Source organism: Arachis hypogaea, chromosome 3 (genome assembly GCF_003086295.3).
Source record: "Arachis hypogaea cultivar Tifrunner chromosome 3, arahy.Tifrunner.gnm2.J5K5, whole genome shotgun sequence".
Taxonomy (NCBI): Eukaryota; Viridiplantae; Streptophyta; class Magnoliopsida; order Fabales; family Fabaceae; genus Arachis; species Arachis hypogaea.
This window is the reverse complement of record NC_092038.1, coordinates 101,928,305-101,939,453: the sequence shown is the minus strand read 5'-3', so window position 1 is coordinate 101,939,453 and position 11,149 is coordinate 101,928,305. Positions and strand designations below refer to the sequence as shown.

The following is an 11,149-nucleotide window of genomic DNA, read 5'->3' as shown; positions in this document are numbered from 1 at the left end:
GAGGATTCCATATTTTCTTGTTCTCTTCTCTTTCATATGAGCAGGAACAAAGACAAAGGCATTCTTGTTGAAGCTGACCCTGAACCTGAAAGGACCTTGAAGCGAAAACTAAGAGAAGCCAAAGCACAACTCTCTTTAGAGGACCTGACCGAATTCTTCAAGGAAGAAGAACACATGGCAGCCGAAAACAACAACAATGCCAACAATGCAAGGAAGGTGCTGGGTGACTTTACTGCACCTACTCCCGACTTCTATGGGAGAAGCATCTCTATCCCTGCCATTGAAGCAAACAACTTTGAGCTTAAGCCTCAATTAGTTTCTCTAATGCAACAGAATTGCAAGTTCCATGGACTTCCAATGGAAGATCCTCATCAGTTCTTAGCTGAATTCTTGCAAATCTGTGACACAGTCAAGACTAATGGGGTAGACCCTGAGGTCTATAGACTGATGCTATTCCCTTTTGCTGTAAGAGACAGAGCTAGGACATGGTTGGACTCACAACCTAAAGAAAGCCTGGACTCTTGGGAAAAGCTAGTCAATGCCTTCTTGGCAAAGTTCTTTCCACCTCAAAAATTGAGTAAGCTTAGAGTGGAAGTCCAAACCTTCAGACAGAAGGATGGAGAATCCCTCTATGAAGCTTGGGAAAGATACAAACAATTGATCAGAAAATGTCCTTCTGACATGCTTTCTGAATAGAGCATCATAGGTATTTTCTATGATGGTCTCTCTGAACTATCCAAGATGTCCTTGGATAGCTCTGCTGGAGGATCTCTTCATCTGAAGAAGACGCCTACAGAGGCTCAAGAGCTAATTAAAATGGTTGCAAATAACCAATTCATGTATACTTCTGAAAGAAATCCTGTGAACAATGGGACTAGTCAGAAGAAAGGAGTTCTTGAGATTGATACTCTGAATGCCATATTGGCTCAGAATAAAATATTGACTCAACAAGTCAACTTAATTTCTCAAAGTCTGTCTGGAATGCAAAATGCACCAAGCAGTACTAAGGATGCTTCATCTGAAGAAGAAGCTTATGATCCTGAGAACCCTTCAATGGAGGAGGTGAATTACCTAGGAGAATCCTATGGTAACACCTATAATTCTTCATGGAGAAATCACCCAAATTTCTCATGGAAGAATCAAGAGAGACCTCAACAAGGTTTCAATAACAATAATGGTGGAAGAAACAGGTTTAGCAATAGCAAGCCTTTTCCATCATCTTCTCAGCAACAGACAGAGAGTTCCAAGCAGAGTAATTCTGACTTGGCAACCATGGTCTCTGATCTAATCAAAACCACTCAAAGTTTCATGACTGAAACTAGATCTTCCATTAGGAATCTGGAAGGACAAGTGGGTCAGCTGAGCAAGAAAATTACTGAACTCCCTCCAAGTACTCTTCCAAGCAACACAGAAGAAAATCCAAAAGGAGAGTGCAAGGCCATCAATATGGCCGAATTCTGGGAGGAAGAAGAGGCAGTGAACGCCACTGAGGAAGACCTCAATGGACGCCCACTGACCTCCAATGAGTTCCCCAATGAGGAACCTTGGGAATCTGAGGCTCAAGATGAGACCATAGAGATTCCATTGGACTTACTTCTGCCATTCATGAGCTCTGATGAGTATTCTTCTTCTGAAGAGGATGAGTATGTCACTGAAGAGCAAGTTGCTAAATACCTTGGAGCAATCATGAAGCTAAATGACAAGTTATTTGGAAATGAGACTTGGGAAGATGAATCCCCCTTGCTCACCAAAGAACTGAATGACTTGTCTAGGCAGAAACTACCTCAAAAGAGGCAAGATCCTGGGAAGTTTTCTATACCTTGTACCATAGGCACCATGACCTTCAAGAAGGCCTTGTGTGACTTAGGGTCAAGTGTAAACCTCATGCCCCTCTCTGTAATGGAGAAATTAGGGATCTTAGAGGTGCAAGCTGCAAAAATCTCACTAGAGATGGCAGAAAACTCAAGAAAACAAGCCTATGGACTTGTAGAGGGTGTTCTGGTTAAAGTTGAAAACCATTACATCCCTACTGATTTCATAGTCCTAGAGACTGGGAAGTGCATGGATGAATCCATCATCCTTGGCAGACCCTTCCTAGCCACAGCAAAGGCTGTGATTGATGTTGATAGAGGAGAGTTGATCATTCAAGTGAATGAAGAATCCTTGGTGTTTAAGGCCCAAGGATATCCCTCTGTCATCATGGAGAGGAAGCATGAAGAGCTTCTCTCAAAACAGAGCCAAACAGAGCCCCCACAACCAAACTCTAAGTTTGGTGTTGGGAGGCCACAACCAAACTCTAAGTTTGGTGTTGAACCCCCACATTCAAACTCTAAGTTTGGTGTTGGGAGGTTCCAACACGGTTCTGAGCATTTCTGAGGCTCCATGAGAGTCCTCTGTCAAGCTAATGACAATAAAGAAGCGCTTGTTGGGATGCAACCCAATGTTTTATAATTAATTATTTTCTTTTGTTATTTTATCTTTTTTGTAGGTTGATGATCATAAGAAGTCACAAAAACAATGAAAAAAGCAAAAACAAAATGAAAAACAGGAAGAAAAACAGCACACCCTGGAGGAAGATGCTGCTGGCGTTTAAACGCCAGTCAGCCTAGCAAGTTGGGCGTTTAACGCCCAGTCTGGTACCCTTCTGGGCGTTTAACGCCAGAAAGGGGCACCAGACTGGCGTTAAACGCCAGTAAAGGGCAAGAACCTGGCGTTAAACGCCAAGAATGGGCACCAGCCCGGCGTTTAACGCCAGAAATGGCTCAAAACGTGGATTTTGATGCCATTTGGTGCAAGGATGCCTTTTCCTTGACACCACAGGATCTGTGGACCCCACAGGACCCTACCATCACTCTCTCTCTTCTTCCCTCATTCACCAATCACCTCAACACCTCTTCCCCAAAAACCCCTCACCTATCAAATCCCATCTTTCTCTTCACCACTCACATCCATCCTTCATAAATCCCCACCAACCTCACCCTTCAAATTCAAACCACTTTCCCTCCCAAACCCACCCATCATGGCCGAACCATTCACCCCCTCTCTCCTATATATACCCTTCTTCTACCCTTCATTTTCACACAACCTAAACACCACTTCTCCCCCTCTTTGGCCGAACACACCACCATCTCCCTCTTCCTCATTTCTTCTTCTTCTACTCTCTTCTTTCTTCTTTTGCTCGAGGACGAGCAAACATTTTAAGTTTGGTGTGGTAAAAGCGTTGCTTTTTCGTTTTTCCATAACCATTATGGCATCCAAGGCCGGAGAAACCTCTAGAAAGAGGAAAGGGAAGGCAAAGGCTTCCACCTCCGAGTCATGGGAGATGGATAGATTCCTCTCAAAGGTGCATCAAGTCCACTTCTATGAAGTTGTGGCCTTGAAGAAGGTGATCCCCGAGGTCCCTTTTCACTCAAAAAGGGTGAATATCCGGAGATCCGACATGAGATCCGAAGAAGAGGTTGGGAAGTTCTTACCAACCCCATTCAACAAGTCGGAATCTTGATGGTTCAAGAGTTCTATGCCAATGCATGGATCACCAAGAACCATGACCAAAGTGTGAACCCGAATCCAAAGAATTATCTTACTATGGTTCGGGGGAAATACTTGGATTTTAGTCCGGAGAGTGTGAGGGTGGCGTTCAACTTGCCTATGATGCAAGGAGATGAACATCCTTACACTAGAAGGGTCAACTTTGATCAAAGGTTGGACCAAGTCCTCACAGTTATATGTGAAGAGGGCGCACAATGGAAGCAAGATTCAAGGGGAAAGCCGGTTCAATTGAGAAGGCATGACCTCAAGCCCGTGGCTAGAAGGTGGTTAGAGTTCATACAACGCTCAATCATCCCCACTAGCAACCGGTCCGAAGTTACCATAGACCGGGCCATCATGATCCATAGCATCATGATTGGAGAAGAAGTAGAAGTTCATGAGGTTATAGCCCAAGAACTCTATAAAGTGGCGGACAAGACCTCCACCTTGGCAAGGTTAGCCTTTCCTCATCTTATTTGTCACCTCTGTTATTCAGTTGGAGTTGACATAAAGGGAGACATCCCCATTGATGAGGACAAGCCCGTCACCAAGAAAAGGATGGAGTACACAAGAGATCCCACTCATCATGAAATCCCTGAAATTCCTCAAGGGATGAATTTTCCTCCACAAAACTATTGGGAGCAACTACACACCTCCCTAGGAGAGTTGAGTTCCAACATGGGACAACTAAGGGTGGAGCATCAAGAACACTCCATCATCCTTCATGAGATTAGAGAAGATCAAAGAATCATGAGGGAGGAGCAACAAAGACAAGGAAGAGACATTGAGGAGCTCAAGCACTCCATAGGATCTTCAAGAGCAAGAAAGAGCCGCCATCACTAAGGTGGACCCGTTCTTTGATTTCCTTGTTATTTGTTCTTCTGTTTTTCGAAAAATTATGCTTATGTTTATCCATGTTTGTGTCTTGTGATCATTAGTGTCTTAGTGTCTATGCCTTAAAGTTATGAATGTCCTATGAATCCATCACCTTTCTTAAATAAAAATGTGCTTAATTGATAAAAGAAAGAATTGCATGAATTTTGAATTTTATAATAGTTTAATTATTTTGATGTGGTGGTAATATTTTTGTTCTCTGAATGTATGCTTAAACAGTGCATATGTATCTTGAATTTGTGGTTCATGAATGTTGGCTCTTGAAAGAATGATGAAAAAGGAGACATGTTAATGAGGATCTGAAAAATCATTAAAATGATTCTTGAAGCAAGAAAAAGCACTTTCAAAAAAAAAAAGAGAGAAAAAGAGAAAATGAAAAAAATAGGAAAATAAAGAGTTGTGATCCAAGGCAAATAAGAGTGTGCTTAAGAACCCTGGACACCTCTAATTGGGGACTTTAGCAAAGCTGAGTCACAATCTGAAAAGGTTCACCCGATTATGTGTCTGTGGCATGTATGTATCCGGTGGTAATACTGGAAGACAGAGTGCTTTGGGCCACAGCCAAGACTCAATAAATAGCTATGTTCAAGAATCATCATACTTCACTAAGAGAATCATTAGCACTATCTGGACTCTGAGTTCCTAAAGAAGCCAACCATTCTGAATTTCAAAGGATAGAGTGAGATGCCAAAACTATTCAGAGGCAAAAAGTTAAAAGCCCCGCTCATCTAATTAATACTGATCTTCACAGATGTTTTTGGAATTCATTGCATATTCTCTTCTTTTTATCTTATTTGATTTTCAGTTTCTTGGGGACAAGCAACAATTTAAGTTTGGTGTTGTGATGAGCGGATAATTTGTATACTTTTTGGCATTGTTTTTAGTATGTTTTTGATATGATCTAGTTAGTTTTTAGTATATTTTTATTAGTTTTTAGTTAAAATTCACTTTTCTGGACTTTACTATGAGTTTGTGTGTTTTTCTGTGATTTCAGGTATTTTCTGGCTGAAATTGAGGGACCTGAGCAAAAATCTGATTCAGAGACCAAAAAGGACTGCAGATGCTGTTGGATTCTGACCTCCCTGCACTCGAAGTGGATTTTCTGGAGCTACAGAAGCCCAATTGGCGCGCTCTCAACGGCTTTGGAAAGTAGACATCCTGGGCTTTCCAGCAATATATGATAGTCCATACTTTTCCCAAGATTTGATGGCCCAAACCGGCGTTCAAAGTCACCTCAAGAAATCCCAGCGTTAAACGCTGGAACTGGCACCCAAATGGGAGTTAAACGCCCGAACTGGCACTAAAGCTGGCGTTTAACTCCAAGAAGAGTCTCTGCACGAAATTTGCTTCATTTCTCAGCCCAAACACACACCAAGTGGGCCCGGAAGAGGATTTTTATGTCATTTACTCATTTCTGTACACCTTAGGCTACTAGTTTTCTATAAGTAGGACCTTTTACTATTGTATTTTAATCTTTGGACATCTAGTTCTTAGATCATGATAGAGAGACTTTGGTAGCTATCTCCATTTTTATGCTATCTTAGATCATTGGGAGGCTGGCCATTCGGCCATGCCTAGACCTTATGCTTATGTATTTTCAACGGTGGAGCTTCTACACACCATAGATTAAGGTGTGGAGCTCTGCTGTACCTCGAGTATTAATGCAATTACCATTGTTCTTCCATTCAATTCCGCTTGTTCTTATTCCAAGATATCACTTGTTCTTCAACTTGATGAAGGTGATGATTGACGCCCATCACCATTCTCACTCATGAATAAAGTGACTGACAACCACTCTTGTTCTACAAGCATTTGAGGCTTGGTGAATATCTCTTGGATTCCTGATTGCACGATGCATGGTTGATCGCCTGACAACCGAGTGCTCGCCTGACAAATGAGCCAACCATTCCGTGAGATCAGAGTCTTCGTGGTATAGGCAGGACCTGATGGCGGCATTCAAGAGAATCCGGAAGGTCTAAACCTTGTCTGTGGTATTCTGAGTAGGATTCAATGATTGAATGACTGTGACGTGCTTCAAACCTGTAACCTACTGGGCGTTAGTGACAGACGCAAAAGAGTGATTCTATTCCGGTAGGGGAGGGAACCAAACCGGTGATTAGCCGCACTGTGACAGAGTGCATGAGCATTAGTTTTCACTGCGAGGATGGGAGGTAGCTGCTGACAACAGTGAAACCCTACACGAGCTTGCCATGGAAGGGAGTAAGAAGAATTGGATGAAGGCAGTAGGAAAGCAGAGAGACGGAAGGGAAGGCGTCTTCATACGCTTATCTGAAGTTCCTACCAATGAATTACATAAGTATCTCTATCTTTACCTTTGTGTTATTTTCGTTCATCACTATATCCATTTGAGTTTGCCTGACTAAGATTTACAAGATGACCATAGCTTGCTTCAATACTAACAATCTCCGTGGGATCGACCCTTACTCGCGTAAGGTTTATTACTTGGACGACCCAGTGCACTTGCTGGTTAGTTGTGCGAAGTTGTGTAATGCCATGGTATTGAGCTACCACGTTTTTGGAGCCATTACCGGGGATTATGAGAGTTGTGAAAAAGTATTGTTCACAATTTCGCGCTACCAGCCCTCCTATCCATCAATGCTCAAAGCCTTGGATCCTTTTTACCCTTTTCCTTTTAGTTTAAAGGGTTATTAGCTTTTTCTGCTTGCTTCTTTTTTTTTTTGTTTGCAAGCTTCGTGTTTTTCACTGCTTTTTCTTACTTTAAGAATCAATTTTATGATTTTTCATATTATCAATAACATTTCTCTTTTTTTCATCATTCTTTCAAGAGCCAACAATTTTAACATTCATAAACTTCACTATCAAAAATATGTACTGTTCATGTCATGCATTCAGAATTACAGAAAATACTACCACATTTAAGTAAATAAGACTACTCTTAAAATTAACTCAATTCCTTATGCAATACATCACTTCTGTATTTTTTTATTTGAATTCAAGTTTAGTGAGTAATACATAAGATATCTTTTCAGAATTAAAGCAATTAAGATAAAACAAAACTAGACCTAGGATTCTAACTAATAAAGGATCATGCAACAAACAAAGCAAAATAGTAGAAAACCGGAACATAACATAGAAAAAGATGGGAGGAATAAAAAATGTAAGGAACTCAACCACCTTAGTTATCCCAGCGGTCGCTTTATTCTTCAGGTTGTGCTCCTCAGTGAAGATGATTCGCCTCCCTTTTTGGTGCCATAGGAATAAACAGAAAAGCTTTAAGCGAAGCGTCAACACCAAACTTAAATGTTTGCTTGTCCTCAAGCAAAGAAAATATGAAAACAAAAACAAATAATAAGATGAAAGAAGAATAAAAGGATAAAGGAACAAGAGAGAATTAGGATTGGGAGAGAGAGAAAGAAAAGTAAAACTGGGCGGTGAACTAGTGTAATTGTGCGGCGCAGGCAACGCGTACGCGTAGGGTGCAAAATTTCCTTAATGACGCGTAAGCGTCAGGCACGCGTCCGCGTGCCCTGGGTTTTGTGTGATTCGCGCGAAGGCAGCTGCGTGCACGCACAACTCACTGTTCGCGTGGCTTGGGAACTAATATTTTCAGACGACGCGTGCGCGTCATGCACGCGCATGCGTGGATGGCCATCTGTGATGACGCGCACGCGTGGTCAATTTTGTGCGTCTAGCACACTTCCATCCCAAAGCCAACACAACTCTCTGCCCAACACATATTTACGTTGAAATTCAAGGTCACGCGTACGCGTCAGTGACGTATACACGTGAAGTGCCAAAATCACGAATGACGTGCACGCGTGGGGTACGCGTACACATGGGCTTGGTTGTGCAAAATGCATTATTCTGGTGCCACTCCCGTGACACTCTCTGTTCATTTTTATTTTTTACGCACACCCATTTGACGCGTGCGCGTCAGCGACGCTTGCGCGTCGGGTGCTCTTTTTTTTATTATTATCCGATTTCTATTCTAAAATAGTTGCATGATCATAAAATTAGTAAGAACTCAATAAAAATCGAATAAGTAAGAAAAATACTACTACGAAAAAAAACTAAGAATGAAAAGGAACGATCATACCACGGTGGGTTGTCTCCCACCAAGCACTTTTAGTTAAAGTCCTTAAGTTGGACATGTGGTGAGCTCCTTGTCATGGTGGCTTGTGCTTGTACTGATCCAGGAATCTCCACCAATGTTTGTAATTCCAATGGCTACCGAGATCCCAAACTAGGTGCCTAACGCCTTTGAGCAAGTTGAAGCAAGTGACAAGACCCCAAGAGTGTTGATTGTGGAAATGAATACCAGGGTCCCAAACCTTGCTCTTACATCCGTCTTCTTGTGGATCACCATTGTTCCCACCGGGTGACAAGCAGTTTGAATTCTCACAGAGACATCCAAACAACCTTCTAGATCCATTCAATTGAGCTTTACACCAATCCTTGCACTTCAATTTGGAGCATGCAATCATATTGAACCTTGCTTGACGACTCTTACCACTAACCATCTTCCTTTTACTCTTGATGCCACAAAGAGCTCTAAGTTGCCCATCCGTCTCTAGTAGCCCATATTCAAGTGGAAAAGTACAAGTTAAGGATAGGAATTTTACCCACTTGAATGTTGTATTAGATGGTGATGGCTTTGGAAGAGGTCTTGCAAACTCCACTCCCTTGTGTTCTTCTTTGAATTCTTCTACCTCTTTACAAGCTTCCTCAATTTCAACCTCTTCCTCTTGGTAGCTTTCTTCTAATTCAATCTCTTCTTCATTGCTTACCAAGGGCATGGGAGGTTGTGCATCTTCCTCTTCTTCCATATGTGAGGGTGGAAAGTTCTCTAATTCACTGGAGTATAAACTCCTTTGATTGGTTTCCTCACTTTCTTCCATAGGATCTTGCATTGTATTTCTTGAGAAGGAATTTGCTTGTTCCCCTTCCTGGTTCTTAATCATCGTCTGAACATAATTCTCTATATTTTTGACACTCGTCTTTATATCATGTAGGAATTCTTTCATGAGGAGCTCAAGATCTGATGGTATTTGAGATGAATAAGGAGATTGTGGCTCTTGATATGAATAAGAAGGAGATGATGGTTCTTGATATGAATAAGGAGATGGTGGCTCTTGGTATGGGTAGAAAGATGATGGTTCTTGATATGGATAGAAAGATGATGGTTCTTAATATGAATAATGAGATGGTGGTTCTTGATATGAATATGGAGGTGGTGGCTCTTGATAGTTGGAACATGGAGCATTGAAGTCTCTTTGGTTTTGACCTTGCCAACCAAAATTTGGATAGCTCCTGCATCCACCATAATATGAATCACTACTCGGGTGTGAGTAGTAACCCATGTGATCTCTCTCCATTATTTTTCCTTAGCACAAAACACCAAACAGAATTAAACGCACCATGTGGTAAACAGGAAAGTAAAGAAGATAGAACAGAATTTTTTTTTTGAAAAGGAATAAAATAAAGAATAATAAAAATAAATAAAAATTCAAAAATAAATGAAAAGAAGTGAACTATAAATTCCAAAAATTAAACAAAGAGAGATACTAGGATTTTTAAAAAAATATATATGATTATTATTTTTTAGAAAAATTACTACTGGGACACCAAACTTAATTTCAAAAATTAAGAGAAAAAATTTTAAATAAAATAAATTAAAATAAATATATATATTTTTTCGAAAAACTTTTAAAAATAGATTTTAATAAAATTAAAAATAAAACGTCTAATCTAAGCAATCAAACAATTGATAGTTGTTAATTACAGTCAATCCCCGACAACGGCGCCAAAAACTTGATGCGGTTATTTACAACCCACAAACTAACCGGCAAGTGCACCGGGTCGTACCAAGTAATACCTTACATGAGTAAGGGTCGATCCCACGAGGATTGATGGATTAAGCAACAATAGTGTTTGATAGGATTAGTTAGACAAACAGAAAATAGTATTTGGAAGTTCAAAAGCATTAAAAGTAAATTTGGAATATTAAAGACAGGCAGATAAATAAGTTGGGAATAAAATATTGAGAAAATAGTTAAGACTTCAGAGTTATCTATTTTTTCGGATTGATTTTTCTTACTAACTATTTTAATCATGCAAGATTTAATTCATGGCAAACTATATGTGGCTAGACCCTAATTCCTTAGACCTTCCTAGTCTCCTCTAAAATTAATTAACTGGCAATTCCTTGGTCAATTAATTACAATTAGAGGGTGATGATCAATTTCAAGTTTATATGCCAAAAGAATCCTAATTATCCAAAAATAAGGGGATTATATGTCACGTATCCCGTTAAATACAAACAATTAGAAATTCAGTATAATATATTTTCAAGCTGTTGTTCAAGTAAAGAGCTTTCCAAGTTTTACAAGAACTCAATTAGAACATGGATCATACTTCCGTTCCACCCAAATTCATAAAATAAAGAGCGAAAACAATTATTGAAATATAAATCAAAACATGGATTAAATTAGAAAGATCAAACGAATTAATCCATACAAATAGACAGATCTCCTAACCTTAACAATGGAGGATTAGTTGATCATGGTTCTGAGAAGAAAAATAAAGATTCTGGTAAAATGTACAGAGTTCCCTAATAGAATCCCCCTAATAGAATGTCCTCAATAGAAGAGAATTCTCTCCTTTTTATAACTAATCCTCATTAATTTAAAATCTAATATCTAAAATTAAGATAATATCTTTTCCTATTTTCAAATTCAATTTTGAA

At 40.0% G+C, this 11,149-nt stretch overlaps 1 non-coding gene across 1 annotated transcript; it reads right to left on the bottom strand.

Moving 5' to 3' along the window:
• Window positions 1-579: 579 nt before the first annotated feature.
• Window positions 580-687, bottom strand: LOC112793732 (small nucleolar RNA R71). Its single transcript, XR_003198430.1, has one exon. It is a non-coding gene; the product is annotated as a small nucleolar RNA R71 (small nucleolar RNA).
• Between the last annotated feature and the right edge of the window lie 10,462 nt (window positions 688-11,149).